General features: G+C 40.9%; 1 long non-coding RNA gene across 2 annotated transcripts in view; it reads left to right on the forward strand.

Annotated features, from left to right (window-relative positions):
* The first annotated feature begins 487 nt into the window (after positions 1–487).
* Positions 488–16230, forward strand: part of LOC123567293 (uncharacterized) — a 62978-nt gene continuing 47235 nt past the window's right edge. For both annotated transcript variants that reach the window (XR_006690220.3, XR_010578241.2), the window contains exon 1: positions 488–919. This is a non-coding gene — a long non-coding RNA (uncharacterized lncRNA). The remainder of the gene's footprint in view (positions 920–16230) is intronic.

Here is a 16230-nt window from a genome sequence, read left to right on the forward strand (position 1 = left end):
TCCAAGTTCCCACTAGGTTAGCTAGTTACAGAATACTGATTGGTGTGTTTACAAACCTTGAGCTAGACACAGAGTGCTGATAGGTGTTTTTACAAACCTTGAGCTAGACACAGAGTGCTGACTGGTGTATCTACAATCCCTCAGCCAGACATAAAAGTTCTCCAAGTTCCCACTAGGTTAGCTAGTTACAGAATACTGATTGGTGTGTTTACAAACCTTGAGCTAGACACAGAGTGCTGATAGGTGTTTTTACAAACCTTGAGCTAGACACAGAGTGCTGACTGGTGTATCTGCAATCCCTCAGCCAGACATAAAAGCTCTCCAAGTCCCCACCATACTCAGGAGCCCAGCTGGCTTCACTCAGTGGCTCCTGCACAGGTCGGCAGGGGGAGCTAACTGCCAGTCCCGCGCTGGCGCCCTGCACTTGCACTCCTCAGCCCCTAGGCGGTCGAGGGGACCCAGCGCCGCATAGCAGGGGGCGGCGCTTGTCTGGGAGGCTCGGGCTGCGTGGGAGCCCACCGCCGGTTAGGGGGTGGTTTGGGCATGGCGGGCCGGCACTGCTGGAGGACCTGGCACACCCACCGCAGCTGCTGGCGCGGGTGCTAAGCCCCTCACTGCCCTGGGCCGGTGGCGCCCGCCAGCCGCTCGGAGTGCAGGGCCCGCGGAGCCCGCGACCGCGCCTGCCGGAACTCGCGCTGGCCTGTGGACGCCATGCGCAGCCGCGGTTCCCTCCCGCGCCTCTCTGTCCACACCTCCCCGCAAGCAGAGAGAGCTGGCTCCCGCCGCCGCCTGCCCAGAGAGGGGCTCCCACAGTGCCATGGCGGGCTGCAGGGCTCCTCAAGCAAGGCCAGAGTGGGCGCCGAGGCCCAGGAGGCACCCAGAGTGAGGGCTGCTAGCCATTGTCACCTCTCACTACCAGGTGAGTACTCTTTTCCCATACATTTTACTCATGAGAAAATTAAGATGTAGAAGTTTAGGTAACTTTCCCAAGGTCAACATCTGAAAACTGGCAAAGCTGAGCTTTGAGTTCATGGCTTTTTTATCCACAGCGATGAATGTAAACACTTGTCTTCTTTTTTCTTTTTTTTTTAAAATTTATTATTATACTTTAAGTTCTAGGGTACATGTGCACAACGTGCAGGTTTGTTACATATGTATACTTGTGCCATGTTGGTGTGCTGTACCCATCAACTCGTCAGCACCCATCAACTCGTCATTTACATCAGGTATAACTCCCAATGCAATCCCTCCCCCCTCCCCGCTCCCCATGATAGGCCCTGGTGTGTGATGTTCCCCTTCCTGAGTCCAAGTGATCTCATTGTTCAGTTCCCACCTATGAGTGAGAACATGCGGTGTTTGGTTTTCTGTTCTTGTGATAGTTTGCTAAGAATGATGGTTTCCAGCTGCATCCATGTCCCTACAAAGGACACAAACTCATCCTTTTTTTATGGCTGCATAGTATTCCATGGTGTATATGTGCCGCATTTTCTTAATCCAGTCTGTCACTGATGGACATTTGGGTTGATTCCAAGTCTTTGCTATTGTGAATAGTGCCACAATAAACATATGTGTGCATGTGTCTTTATAGCAGCATGATTTATAATCCTTTGGGTATATACCCAGTAATGGGATGGCTGGGTCATATGGTACATCTAGTTCTAGATCTTTGAGGAATCACCATACTGTTTTCCATAATGGATGAACTAGTTTACAATCCCACCAACAGTGTAAAAGTGTTCCTATTTCTCCACATCCTCTCCAGCACCTGTTGTTTCCTGACTTTTTAATGATCGCCATTCTAACTGGTGTGAGATGGTATCTCATTGTGGTTTTGATTTGCATTTCTCTGATGGCCAGTGATGATGAGCATTTTTTCATGTGTCTGTTGGCTGTATGAATGTCTTCTTTTGAGAAATGTCTGTTCATATCTTTTGCCCACTTTTTGATGGGGATGTTTGTTTTTTTCTTGTAAATTTGTTTGAGTTCTTTGTAGGTTCTGGATATTAGCCCTTTGTCAGATGAGTAGATTGCAAAAATTTTCTCCCATTCTGTAGGTTGCCTGTTCACTCTGATGGTAGTTTCTTTTGCTGTGCAGAAGCTCTTTAGTTTAATTAGATCCCATTTGTCAATTTTGGCTTTTGCTGCTGTTGCTTTTGGTGTTTTAGACATGACGTGTTTGCCCATGCCTATGTCCTGAATGGTATTACCTAGGTTTTCTTCTAGGGTTTTTATGGTATTAGGTCTAACATTTAAGTCTCTAATCCATCTTGAATTAATTTTCGTATAAGGAGTAAGGAAAGGATCCAGTTTCAGCTTTCTACTTATGGCTAGCCAATTTTCCCAGCACCATTTATTAAATAGGGAATCCTTTCCCCATTTCTTGTTTCTCTCAGGTTTGTCAAAGATCAGATGGCTGTAGATGTGTGGTATTATTTCTGAGGACTCTGTTCTGTTCCATTGGTCTATATCTCTGTTTTGGTACCAGTACCATGCTGTTTTGGTTACTGTAGCCTTGAGTATAGTTTGAAGTCAGGTAGCGTGATGCCTCCAGCTTTGTTCTTTTGACTAAGGATTGTCTTGGAGATGCGGGCTCTTTTTTGGTTCCATATGAACTTTAAAGCAGTTTTTTCCAATTCTGTGAAGAAAGTCATTGGTAGCTTGATGGGGATGGCATTGAATCTATAAATAACCTTGGGCAGTATGGCCATTTTCACAATATTGATTCTTCCTATCCATGAGCATGCTATGTTCTTCCATTTGTTTGTGTCCTCTTTTATTTCACTGAGCAGTGGTTTGTAGTTCTCCTTGAAGAGGTCCTTTACATCCTTTGTAAGTTGGATTCCTAGATACTTTATTCTCTTTGAAGTGATTGTGAATGGAAGTTCATTCCTGATTTGGCTCTCTGTTTGTCTGTTACTGGTGTATAAGAATGCTTGTGATTTTTGCACATTAATTTTGTATCCTGAGACTTTGCTGAAGTTGCTTATCAGCTTAAGGAGATTTTGGGCTGAGACAATGGGGTTTTCTAAATATACAATCATGTCATCTGCAAAGAGGGACAATTTGACTTCTTCTTTTCCTAACTGAATACCCTTGATTTCTTTCTCTTGCCTGATTGCCCTAGCCAGAACTTCCAACACTATGTTGAATAGGAGTAGTGAGAGAGGGCATCCCTGTCTTGTGCCAGTTTTCAAAGGGAATTTTTCCAGTTTTTGCCCAGTCAGTATGATATTGGCTGTGGGTTTGTCATAAATAGCTCTTATTATTTTGAGGTATGTTCCATCAGTACCAAATTTATTGAGCGTTTTTAGCATGAAGGGCTGTTGAATTTTGTCAAAAGCCTTTTCTGCATCTATTGAGATAATCATGTGGTTCTTGTCTTTGGTTCTGTTTATATGCTGGATTATGTTTATTGATTTGCGAATGTTGAACCAGCCTTGCATCCCAGGGATGAAGCCCACTTGATCATGGTGGATAAGCTTTTTGATGTGCTGCTGAATCCGGTTTGCCAGTATTTTATTGAGGATTTTTGCATCGATGTTCATCAGGGATATTGGTCTAAAATTCTCTTTTTTTGTTGTGTCTCTGCCAGGCTTTGGTATCAGGATGATGTTGGCCTCATAAAATGAGTTAGGGAGGATTCCCTCTTTTTCTATTGATTGGAATAGTTTCAGAAGGAATGGTACCAGCTCCTCCTTGTACCTCTGGTAGAATTCAGCTGTGAATCCATCTGGTCCTGGACTTTTTTTGGTTGGTAGGCTATTAATTATTGCCTCAATTTCAGAGCCTGCTATTGGTCTATTCAGGGATTCAACTTCTTCCTGGTTTAGTCTTGGAAGAGTGTAAGCGTCCAGGAAATTATCCATTTCTTCTAGATTTTCTAGTTTATTTGCGTAGAGGTGTTTATAGTATTCTCTGATGGTAGTTTGTATTTCTGTGGGGTCGGTGGTGATATCCCCGTTATCATTTTTTATTACGTCTATTTGATTCTTCTCTCTTTTCTACTTTATTAGTCTTGCTAGCGGTCTGTCAATTTTGTTGATCTTTTCAAAAAACCAACTCCTGGATTCATTGATTTTTTGGAGGGTTTTTTGTGTCTCTATCTCCTTCAGTTCTGCTCTGATCTTAGTTATTTCTTGCCTTCTGCTAGCTTTCGAATGTGTTTGCTCTTGCTTCTCTAGTTCTTTTAATTGTGATGTTAGAGTGTCAATTTTAGATCTTTCCTGCTTTCTCTTGTGGGCATTTACTGCTATAAATTTCCCTCTACACACTGCTTTAAATGTGTCCCAGAGATTCTGGTATGTTGTATCTTTGTTCTCATTGGTTTCAAAGAACATCTTTATTTCTGCCTTCATTTCGTTACGTACCCAGTAGTCATTCAGGAGCAGGTTGTTCAGTTTCCATGTAGTTGAGCGGTTTTGATTGAGTTTCTTAGTCCTGAGTTCTAGTTTGATTGCACTGTGGTCTGAGAGACAGTTTGTTATAATTTCTGTTCTTGTACATTTGCTGAGGAGTGCTTTACTTCCAATTACGTGGTCAATTTTGGAATAAGTGCGATGTGGTGCTGAGAAGAATGTATATTCTGTTGATTTGGGGTGGAGAGTTCTATAGATGTCTATTAGGTCTGCTTGCTGCAGAGATGAGTTCAATTCCTGGATATCCTTGTTAACTTTCTGTCTCGTTGATCTGTCTAATGTTGACAGTGGAGTGTTGAAGTCTCCCATTATTATTGTATGGGAGTCTAAGTCTCTTTGTAAGTCTCTAAGGACTTGCTTTATGAATCTGAGTGCTCCTGTATTGGGTGCATATATATTTAGGATAGTTAGCTCTTCCTGTTGAATTGATCCCTTTACCATTATGTAATGGCCTTCTTTGTCTCTTTTGATCTTTGATGGTTTGAAGTCTGTTTTATCAGAGACTAGTATTGCAACTCCTGCTTTTTTTTGTTCTCCATTTGCTTGGTAAGTCTTCCTCCATCCCTTTATTTTGAGCCTATGTATGTCTCTGCATGTCAGATGGGTCTCCTGAATACAGCAGACTGATGGGTCTTGACTCTTTATCCAGTTTGCCAGTCTGTGTCTTTTAATTGGAGCATTTAGTCCATTTACATTTAAGGTTAATATTGTTATGTGTGAACTTGATCCTGCCATTATGATATTAACTGGTTATTTTGCTCGTTAGTTGATGCAGTTTCTTCCTAGCCTCGATGGTCTTTACATTTTGGCATGTTTTTGCAATGGCTGGTACCGGTTGTTCCTTTCCAAGTTTAGTGCTTCCTTCAGGGTCTCTTGTAAGGCAGGCCTAGTGGTGACAAAATCTCTAAGCATTTGTTTATCTGTAAAGGATTTTATTTCTCCTTCACTTATGAAACTTAGTTTGGCTGAATATGAAATTCTGGGTTGAGAATTCTTTTCTTTAAGAATGTTGAATATTGGCCCCCACTCTCTTCTGGCTTGTAGAGTTTCTGCCGAGAGATCTGCTGTTAGTCTGATGGGCTTCCCTTTGTGGATAACCCGACCTTTCTCTCTGGCTGCCCTTAAGATTTTTTCCTTCATTTCAACTTTGGTGAATCTGGCAATTATGTGTCTTGGAGTTGCTCTTCTGGAGGAGCATCTTTGTGGCGTTCTCTGTATTTCCTGGATTTGAATGTTGGCCTGCCCTACTAGGTTGGGGAAGTTCTCCTGCATGATATCCTGAAGAGTGTTTTCCAACTTGGTTCCATTTTTCCCCTCACTTTCGGGCACCCCAATCAGACGTAGATTTGGTCTTTTTACATAATCCCATACTTCTTGCAGGCTTTGTTTTTTTCTTTTTCTTCTTTTTTCTTTTGGTTTCTCTTCTCGCTTCATTTCATTCATTTGATCCTCAATCGCTGATACTCTTTCTTCCAGTTGATCGAGTCGGTTACTGAAGCTTGTGCATTTGTCACGTATTTCTCGTATCATGGTTTTCGTCTCTTTCATTTCGTTTATGACCTTCTCTGCATTAATTACTCTAGCTATCAATTCTTCCACTTTTTTTTCAAGATTTTTAGTTTCTTTGCGCTGGGTACGTAATTCCTCCTTTAGCTCTGAGAAGTTTGATGGATTGAAGCCTTCTTCTCTCATCTCATCAAAGTCATTCTCCGTCCAGCTTTGATCCGTTGCTGGCGATGAGCTGCGCTCCTTTGCCGGGGGAGATGCGCTCTTATTTTTTGAATTTCCAGCTTTTCTGCCCTGCTTTTTCCCCATCTTTGTGGTTTTATCTGCCTCTGGTCTTTGATGATGGTGATGTACTGATGGGGTTTTGGTGTAGGTGTCCTTCCTGTTTGATAGTTTTCCTTCTAACAGTCAGGACCCTCAGCTGTAGGTCTGTTGGAGATTGCTTGAGGTCCACTCCAGACCCTGTTTGCCTGGGTATCAGCAGCAGAGGCTGCAGAAGATAGAATATTTTTGAACAGCGAGTGTACCTGTCTGATTCTTGCTTTGGAAGCTTCCTCTCAGGGGTGTACTCCACCCTGTGAGGTGTGGGGTGTCAGACTGCCCCTAGTGGGGGATGTCTCCCAGTTAGGCTACTCAGGGGTCAGGGACCCACTGGAGCAGGGAGTCTGTCCCTTCTTAGATCTCAACTTCCGTGTTGGGAGATCCACTGCTCTCTTCAAAGCTGTCAGACAGAGTCGTTTGCGTCTGCAGAGGTTTCTGCTGCTTTTGTTGTTGTTTAGTTGTGCCCTGTCCCCAGAGGTGGAGTCTACAGAGACAGGCAGGTTTCCTTGAGCTGCTGTGAGCTCCACCCAGTTCGAGCTTCCCAGAGGCTTTGTTTACCTACTTAAGCCTCAGCAATGGCGGGCGCCTCTCCCCCAGCCTCGTTGCTGCCTTGCGGTTAGATCGCAGACTGCTGTGCTAGCAATGAGTGAGGCTCTGTGGGCGTGGGACCCTCCTGGCCAGGTGTGGGATACAATCTCCTGGTGTGCCCGTTTGCTTAAAGTGCAGTATTGGGGTGGGAGTTACCCGATTTTCCAGGTGTTGTGTGTCTCAGTTCCCCTGGCTAGGAAAAGGGATTCCCTTCCCCCTTGCGCTTCCCAGGTGAGGCGATGCCTCGCCCTGCTTCAGCTCTCGCTGGTCGGGCTGCAGCAGCTGACCAGCACCGATCGTCCGGCACTCCCCCGTGAGATGAACCCAGTACCTCAGTTGAAAATGCAGAAATCACCGGTCTTCTGTGTCACTCGCGCTGGAAGTTGGAGACTGGAGCTGTTCCTATTTGGCCATCTTGCTCCGCCCTTGTCTTCTTTTTTCTTCTGCATATTAAAGTGTTTGCTGTTTGTAATGGATTGATGGTAAACAAACAAACAAAAAAAGGTCTCCCTTGTTACAAAAAAAAAAGTGTAGAAATAGGAATCTCATTATGTTGCACAGGCTGGTCTTGAATTCCGGGGCTCACGAGATCCTCCCTCCTTGGCCTCCCAAAGTGTAGGGATTACAGGCCTGAGCCACTGTGCCTGACGGAATGATTCCACTTTTTTTTTTTTTTAAACCCCTCTCTGTATCCACATCCTTTGCACTGCTACATTGTAGCTTCTCCATTCAAGAGCTGGGATTCACTTCCCCACTCTCCCATCCTTGTGATTGTTTTTGGCCAATAGAATGCAGCAGAATTAATAGTGTGGAACTTTCGAGTCTATGACTCACGAGATCTTGTGCTATTCCACTGTTCTCCTTGGGAACCTGCCTAGTTGCCTGCCATGTGAATAAGCTCAGATGAGCCTGCTAAGAAATAAGATGCATGGTGGAAGAGATCCCAGTTGTCCCATCAGAGGAAGGACTTTTAGAAGAAGTTAAGTGAGAAAAGTCAGAGATGGCAGGGGAAGAAGCAAAGCAAATGTTATAGCTTGACATTAGTTTCAGCCTGATCCAATGGGGAACACGAGGCCATGAATTGCACCATAGAGGTGGCTCCACCTTGAGGCAGGTTGAATATGCCCATGCAGCTGTCCTTGCATGTATGTCTATGTGTAGTGTATATGTGTACTTGGCTCCCAAACATTAGCAGAGAGCAATTCTCTTGAGAAGAGGGAACCTGTGAGACACATCTGAAGCGGGGATACATTGGTCCAGTGAAGGGAACTTGGCAGGGCACCTTTAGCTTTTCCTGAAGTTTACTTGGGAAGAAGTAAAATAACAGATTTTATTGTCCAGGAACTCACAAGGTGAAGAAAGTCAGCTGCATCCAGGTAGTCTGTGGTAAAATAAAAAACAGTTGACTCAATATATATATTGAGCAATGAGAATATATATATAAGGGAAACGTTGTATGATAGAAAACATAATCTGTGTGCAGATATTATATATAGATATTATGTATCTATATGTTATATATATACACATTATATATACACATACATATATATTTTATATATATAATATAATATGAATTGTCCCTTAGTATCAAAGTGGGATTGGTTTCATGACCTCCTATGAATGCTCAAGTTCCTGGAGGGACAACTGTATATATGCACACACAAAAATGAATATACATGTACATAACAATATATAAGTACCATTTACACAGGCAAATAGAAGCACACATATCCCGATACATATAGAATAAGGTCTGTAATACATCAAATATAAACATTATCAAAGCCTTTTGGGATTAAATATATTTTTGTTTTCTTTACGATTTTCTTCATTTTCAAACTTTCTTAGCTGAGCATGTATAAATTTAATAATTACAAAGAAACAGAAAAATGTTGGAGAACGTAATGTAGATCCCAATTATGCAAAGCATCATAAGATTTTAAAGACTTTTATATACATTATGACATGCAGTGCCGTGTTGGAGTCACAAGACTCCCTAGTAAATAGTGAGATAAAATTTTGTTTTAGAAGTCTTCTTCCTGTGAAATCTCTGTGAATATGTCTTTGACTTCTGGAAGGGGCCAGTTTCAATTAGAAGCCATTCTGGTGACCATAGTGAGTGACCTTGCACGTAGCTCCGTAGAGCTTTAAGCAAGTGTAAATAGAGCTACCATACTGGTCAGACCCTTAAACATTTTAGGTTTTCTATTTTTTATGTAACATGGAACTTGAAACTTTTCATGTAACTTGTCATGTAACATGATGAGTTTGAACTAGTTTTTGAAGACTTCTCCAGATCTAAATTTCGGGGATTCTGAGGCAATGTGGATTCAACCAATAAATGACTTTCAGAACACTCACAGGAGTGATGGCATTATTGACATAGAATAAATGAGAACCTTTCCTTTAAGCATCAGAAGCAAACCTAGAGCAAAGAGTCATAGGATAGCTCCATTTACAGTAAGAAAAAAACCTTTCAGTTTTTACTAAAGACTACCCTTAGTGGTTGAACTCATTGCTTGAATTGGGATTTTTCCACTGCTGTTAAAAATACCCAGAATGAGAAGGACCTGTATGGCTGGCTGCTTTCCTGCTTTCTGGTCAGCTTGAAGGGATAAATGGAAATTTTGCTAAAGCTGTAGAGGGGAAGGACCCAGAAGGGAAAGTGGGTGGGAAGAGGTGAGAAGTCAGTGATCCAAACTCTTAGTCTCTGGAGGCAAATGGCAAGCCCTGTTTGTGGAGATAGCTTCACCAAGATCATCTACATTGTCTTCCAGAGCTTAAACCCATCTCTAAGCTGCAGGTGTTCAATTTTGTCTTCAGGCACAGGTTTCCTATAAGCCTGAGACTCATACATTCGATCATCAATTTCGTACTTCTACTTAGATGTCTCATAGGCATCTCTAGCTTAGCATGGCCAAACAAGAGTCCTTAGTTTCCCCTTGAAGCCTGGCTCACCTCACCTTTTCCATCTCTGTAAACAGCTCTACCATCGACCCAGTTACCAAAGCCAGATGCCTGAGAGTCATTCTTGACTTCTCCCTTTCCGTCATTCCCCACATCCAATTCATCAGCAGGCCCTGTCAATTCTCTCTCCAAAATATACCTCATGCTCATCTATTTTTCTCAATCTTGAGAACTCCCTGTCTATCTAAACCACCATCGTGTCTTACCCAGACTTCTGCAGTCCTCTAAAGATTGGGTTGTTTCTGCTCTTGCCTCAACAATTTGTTTTCCACATCACAGCCAGAAGGACCTTTTAAACACTTAAATTCATGTTATGTCCCTTCTCTGCTTAAATCCATTGTTCTTAGAATAAAAACTATGCTCCCATTTATGACCTATAAATGCCCTCGTGATCTGGGTCTTTCTCCTCCTCATCTTCAGCTACCATTCTTTCTCTGAAAATATTTAGGAGCCTTGACTTGTTTTAAAGTCTCAAAACATACCCACTTATTTAGGCTACAAGGCTTTTCTCTACTCTCTTCTCTGCCTGGAATATATTTTTCCCCATTGATCAGATCTTGCTGTGGTTTATCTCTTCTGTCAGTGCTCAGCTTAAGTTTCGCTTCATCAAAATGGCCTTACTCTCATTCTGTACCATAATTCCCTGTTAATTTTTCTTGTAGCACTAATAAAAATCAATTATCATCTATTTATTGATTTATTTGTGAATAGCCAATCTCCCTCGTTTGAGTATAAGCTCTCAGAAGATAGGCACTTTACCCTACACAGTGCTTGGTTCATAGCAGGCACTTGGTAAGTCTTTCTCAAATGTATGAATAGGGCCGGGCATGATGGCTTACACCTGTAATGCCAGCACTTTGGGAGGCCAAGGCAGGAGAACTGCTTGAGCTCAGGAGTTCCAGACAAGCTTGGGCAACATGGTGAAACCCCATCTCTACAAAAAACTACAAAAATTAGCCTGGCATGGTGGCACACACCTGTAGTCTCAGCTACTTGGGAGGCTGAGGTGGGAGGATTGCTTGAGACCAGGAAGTGGAGGCTGCGGTGAGCCGATAGTGCACCACTGCATTCCAACCTGACAGAGTGAGATTCTGTGTCAAACAATAAAAAACCCAAAACAGTTACAAGAAAACAAACTAATACATGGATAGATATGTGAACTTGGGCCTCTTCTGGTAGAAGATCCAAGCATATTTTTTCACCATAATGGCAGGATCACAGAATGGGGAATAGCTTTAGAAGTGAGTAGTTTGAAGATAGTTCTCAATTGGAAGATACTTCTTAACTGGATTCATAACCATTAGAGATTTTAGCTAAAGAAAAAAATATGATTGGTTCACGATCAGACATCTATCTGTGTAATACCTGCTGAATGGAATGGATTCCAGATCAGTAGTGACAGCTAATGTTTTGCTGGCATATTTTCAGAGAAATTTTTGGTCCACCCTTCTGCTCCTGAATCTATGTGTCAAATAACCCTGCTACTAGCCTGTGCAGGGAATTCAATACAGAGTTCTAAACTCAGCTTTTCTCAAAAGTATTCATGTGACTTGAGCAATCAATGAACTTCCAGCCCTCAATGTTTTATCTATAAAATAATGGGGACAGGGAAATTGGAAAATATTTTTCTCCAGTTTACTTTTACTTCAATGTTTAATGATTTCAGAAGACAGATTTATTTTCCTTTAACCTACAGATAGCAGGCCCTAAGGCGTAGCGTGTTTTTTCTAAGCACTCTTATATTTGTGTACTTCCTCCAGCTTTTTTTTGCCATCTGTACAATTACTGATTGGCATCTTTCTTTAAATTAACTCACTTTTATTTTGCTTACAATGTCAATACTGTATATGAAAAACACAGAATGAATTGTTGTAATTAAAATTATAACTTAAAAATTAAGAACATATTAAAGCTAAATATAATAATTAGTTGTATAGCTTTGCTAATAATTTTATCCTTAACTCTTTGTATAATAGAAAAACATTGTTTGAAAGTTGCAGACTGGCCTGGTGCGGTGGCTCACGCCTGTAATCCCAGCACTTTGGGAAGTCGAGGCGGGCGGATCACGAGGTCAGGAGATCGAGACCATCCTGGCTAACACGGTGAAACCCAGTCTCTACTAAAAATACAAAAAATTAGCCGGGCGTGGTAGCGGGTGCCTGTAGTCCTAGCTACTCGGGAGGCTGAGGCAGGAGAATTGCATGAACCCAGGAGGTGGAACTTGTAATGAGCCGAGATCGTGCCACTGCCCTCCAGCCTGGGCGACAGAGCAAGACTCCATATCAAAATAATAAATAAGTAGATAAATAAATAAAAGTTGCAGACTTGGGTTCAAATTCCAGCTCTTTCAAATCCAAGTTGGGAGAACTGAAATAAATTTTTTGAAACTTAGTTTCTTCGACAGCAGAATAGAGAGAGATTTAGATATAGATAGATACGGTTTGACTCAACAGAAGGGCTAAACTGGCAAAAGAGAATAATTTAAAATCAATTATTTTCTTCTTGTATTTTGAGCCCTTTTTATTGTCTGGGGCAGAGAGCCTACTTGACAAAAATTAAAAAAAAATGTATCATGCCTCCTGGAAAACATGCAAAAATGCCAAAACATTCACTAAACAAATACATAAGGGATTCATGAAAAATGTTTGATATGCAAAAGCAACAATTGTGATATTAAAACACTGCATTGTCTTTGCAATTATGGCTATTGATAGAAGGTGCTTATTAAAGCTGTTAATACTTAATGTGGTTGCATCTGTTTCATTTAGCACTAAGAGGGATATTTTAAAAAATAGATGCCGAAAATATATGGGAGTCTTTTCACTGCTGTTGTTCATGTTTGACTGAATTAATTTTCTCTTTCTTATGTTTATGGTGCAAACAAGCCTGGTTCCTAAGTCTTTTTCTCCAACACTTAGCTATTCACTTAGCATCCTTCAAGCTCCAAGATGTGTTTCTTCTAAGGCCTTGAGCTAACTTGAGGCTGGTCAGTGGTCCAAAGCTAAATCTGCATATTTTACGTAAAGCATCAGTTGAATTTCTCAGCAAAACTTTCTGAATTTCCTTCGCATTCAAAATATATAATTTTATTCAATATAATTCTTTATTGAGTCTATATAGTGGTCTTTGTCAATGATGTAGTCTGTAAGAATACAAGAAACCTCCTAATTCTACTGTTTTGTGTAACCTAGAAAAGAGTTATGTTGCAGAAGACACCCCTGGGTCCACAGTATAGGTGATTTTTCTTTTGAGACTTACTGTTCTCATGCTTGTAAATAAGGACACCCTTCAAGACATAGTCAAAAAAGACGTCCTTTTTGCTCTTATTCATTCTATTCTCACGCTTCACCATAAGCCTAAGTCTGAATCTTAACCTAACTGCCAAAATCTTGGCCTTGTTAATATTTTCTGTCTGGTAAGTTACATTCATCAGAGTCAAATGAACATGAAAGCCCTTCTAAATGACCTCTGGAAGAAAACAGCTCCTGGCAATTAAAAAAATAATAATTTGTAATCATCATATATTGACTAAGGTTGGCCATAATATTTATAAATAACCATAGAAACACATGACTAACAGGATCTACACAGTTGCTTCCAAACCTCCTTCCAGCACCAGGGGAGTCACATAACACTTTTAATCTGAAATGCCAGGTGATGGCAAGTACTACTTACGTAAAGATAGAAAAACTAGACCTGCTGGAGTGATTTCTTAATGGTCTCCTTTGCAAGCAGCCTAGCTAGCCACGTTCTCACAGTCCTGCTGACAGATGATTGATGAAACCTCAGTCCAGCCATGCCTGCTAAATCAAGAAAACGGATTGCAAAAACAGCAGAAATATTTAAAATAGAATTGTTTTATATTCCATCCTATAAGATAGTGATGGCAACATTTGCACCTGGAATGGAAGTCATTCATTCAGGATCAAAATGAATATAGTATTGTCTTGGATAATGAATTATACCAAGGCCATGTGGTCATCTTGTCACCAGACAGCTGTGGAGCTCAGTGTTGGGGGACTGGTGCTGTTTGAGAAAGTTGTTTCTGCGTAATTAAGCTTGACCTATGAAGTAATATTGGAAAATGCATTGTCCCACATTATTTACTCGAGGATGACTTCAAGGGGCTGAAAATAAGGATTGTCTGATACTGGAATGTAACAAATGTAAGGTGACTTTCCATGATCAGAAACATTAAAACTCATGCCTGTTTTGATGCCCTGATGAGACTGCATCTGTTTCAACCTTTGTTTTTTCAATAAGTTTCCATCAAGTTTCATATATCTGGGCTTCTAATATATATTAGAGGAGGCTATGGCACATAGGATGGTCCTAGCTTGAATATGACGGTGCTTGTTGTCCTATGTTAGTTGTCTCAAATAATTGGCCTTAATGACAACACTGTAAGCATTCATTAGTAAAGTGTTGAGGATTTAATTGACTTTAAATTAAGCTAAAGCTTAAAACTTTAGTTTTAAAATACCTACTCATGAAAAAAGTGGCCAAGTTAGATTTTTTTGCTATTTTCTTATTTTAGTCTTTTACAACAAGATAATTCAATTTGAGATTTGTAGACTTATTTAGCTTTAGACAGATCCCCTATAATTCAGGCCATATTCAATTAAAATTGAAATACTATATATATCCCTTAGGAGTAGGAGTTCTGAATTTGGATCTTTTTAGGTTTCTAATATAATACTGGGAAGACACAGAATAAATATTAAACAAAATTACACCAAGTGGATCATTTCCCTTGCTTTTAGGATGACTTTCCTAATTCTGCTTTTCTTATTTGATACATTTAGGCAAGATCCTGTCTTTTGCAGCAATATGGATGCAGCTGGAGGCCATTATCCTAAGAGAATTAACACAGCAACAGAAACCCAAATACCGCATGTTCTCACTTCTAAGTGGGAGCTAAACATTGAATACACATGGACACAAAGATGGGAACAATAGATAGTCAGGACTACTTGAGTTGGGGGAGGGTGAGGCAGAGGAAAGACTGAAAAACTACCTATCAGGTACCATGCTTATTACTGAGTGACAAGATCATTTGTACACCAAACCTTGGCAACATGCAATTTACTCGTGTAGTAAACCTGCACGTGTCCCCGAACCTAAAATAATTGTTGAAAAAAGTAAATTAAAAAAAAAAAGAACTGTGGCTTGGAGACTAAATTGGTGTTGCGCTTTGTGAAAATTTTTGCAATCTACTCATCTGACAAAGGGCTAATATCCAGAACCTACAAAGAACTCAAACAAATTTACAAGAAAAAAACAAACAACCCCATCAAAAAGTGGGCAAAGGATATGAACAGACATTTCTCAAAAGAAGACATTCACACAGCCAACAGACACATGAAAAAATGCTCATCGTCACTGGCCATCAGAGAAATGCAAATCAAAACCACAATGAGATACCATCTCACACCAGTTAGAATGGCGATCATTTAAGTCAGGAAACAACAGGTGCTGGAGAGGATGTGGAGAAATAGGAACACTTTTACACTGTTGGTGGGATTGTAAACTAGTTCAACCATTACGGAAAACAGTATGGCGATTCCTCAAGGATCTAGAACTAGATGTACCATATGACCCAGCCATCCCATTACTGGGTATATACCCAAAGGATTATAAACTATGCTGCTATAAAGACACATGCACACGTATGTTTATTGCAGCACTATTCACAATAGCAAAGACTTGGAATCAACTCAAATGTCCATCAGTGACAGATTGGATTAAGAAAATGTGGCACATATACACCATGGAATACTATGCAGCCATCAAAAAGGATGAGTTTGTGTCCTTTGTAGGGACATGGATGCAGCTGGAAACCATCATTCTTAGCAAACTATCACAAGAACAGAAAACCAAACACCGCATGTTCTCACTCATAGGTGGGAACTGAACAATGAGATCACTTGGACTCAGGAAGGGGAACATCACACACCGGGGCCTATCATGGGGAGGAGGGACGGGGGAGGGATTGCATTGGGAGTTATACCTGATATAAATGACGAGTTGATGGGTGCAGCACAGCAACATGGCACAAGTATACATATGTAACAAACCTGCACGTTATGCACATGTACCCTACAACTTAAAGTATAATAATAATAAATAAATTTAAAGAAAAAATAAAATAAAATAAAAAAAAAAGATTTTTCAAAGAGGGGGCCATAGAGGAAATGCCCTTGTATATGTGTATGTGTTTATAGATGGGTTTATTTCCTGAAATATTTGAGAATAACTTATAGCATGATTTTCTCTTATTTCTAAACTCTTCCACGTATGTTTCCTAAAAAGAGAACATTGTCTTATGCAACTGCAGTACAATTATCAAAAGCAGGGAAATGGGCCGGGCCTGGTGGCTCATGCCTGTAATCCCAGCACTTTAGGAGGCTGAGGCAGGTGGATCACCTGA

This window comes from Macaca fascicularis, chromosome 10 (genome assembly GCF_037993035.2).
Source record: "Macaca fascicularis isolate 582-1 chromosome 10, T2T-MFA8v1.1".
Classification (NCBI taxonomy): domain Eukaryota; kingdom Metazoa; phylum Chordata; class Mammalia; order Primates; family Cercopithecidae; genus Macaca; species Macaca fascicularis.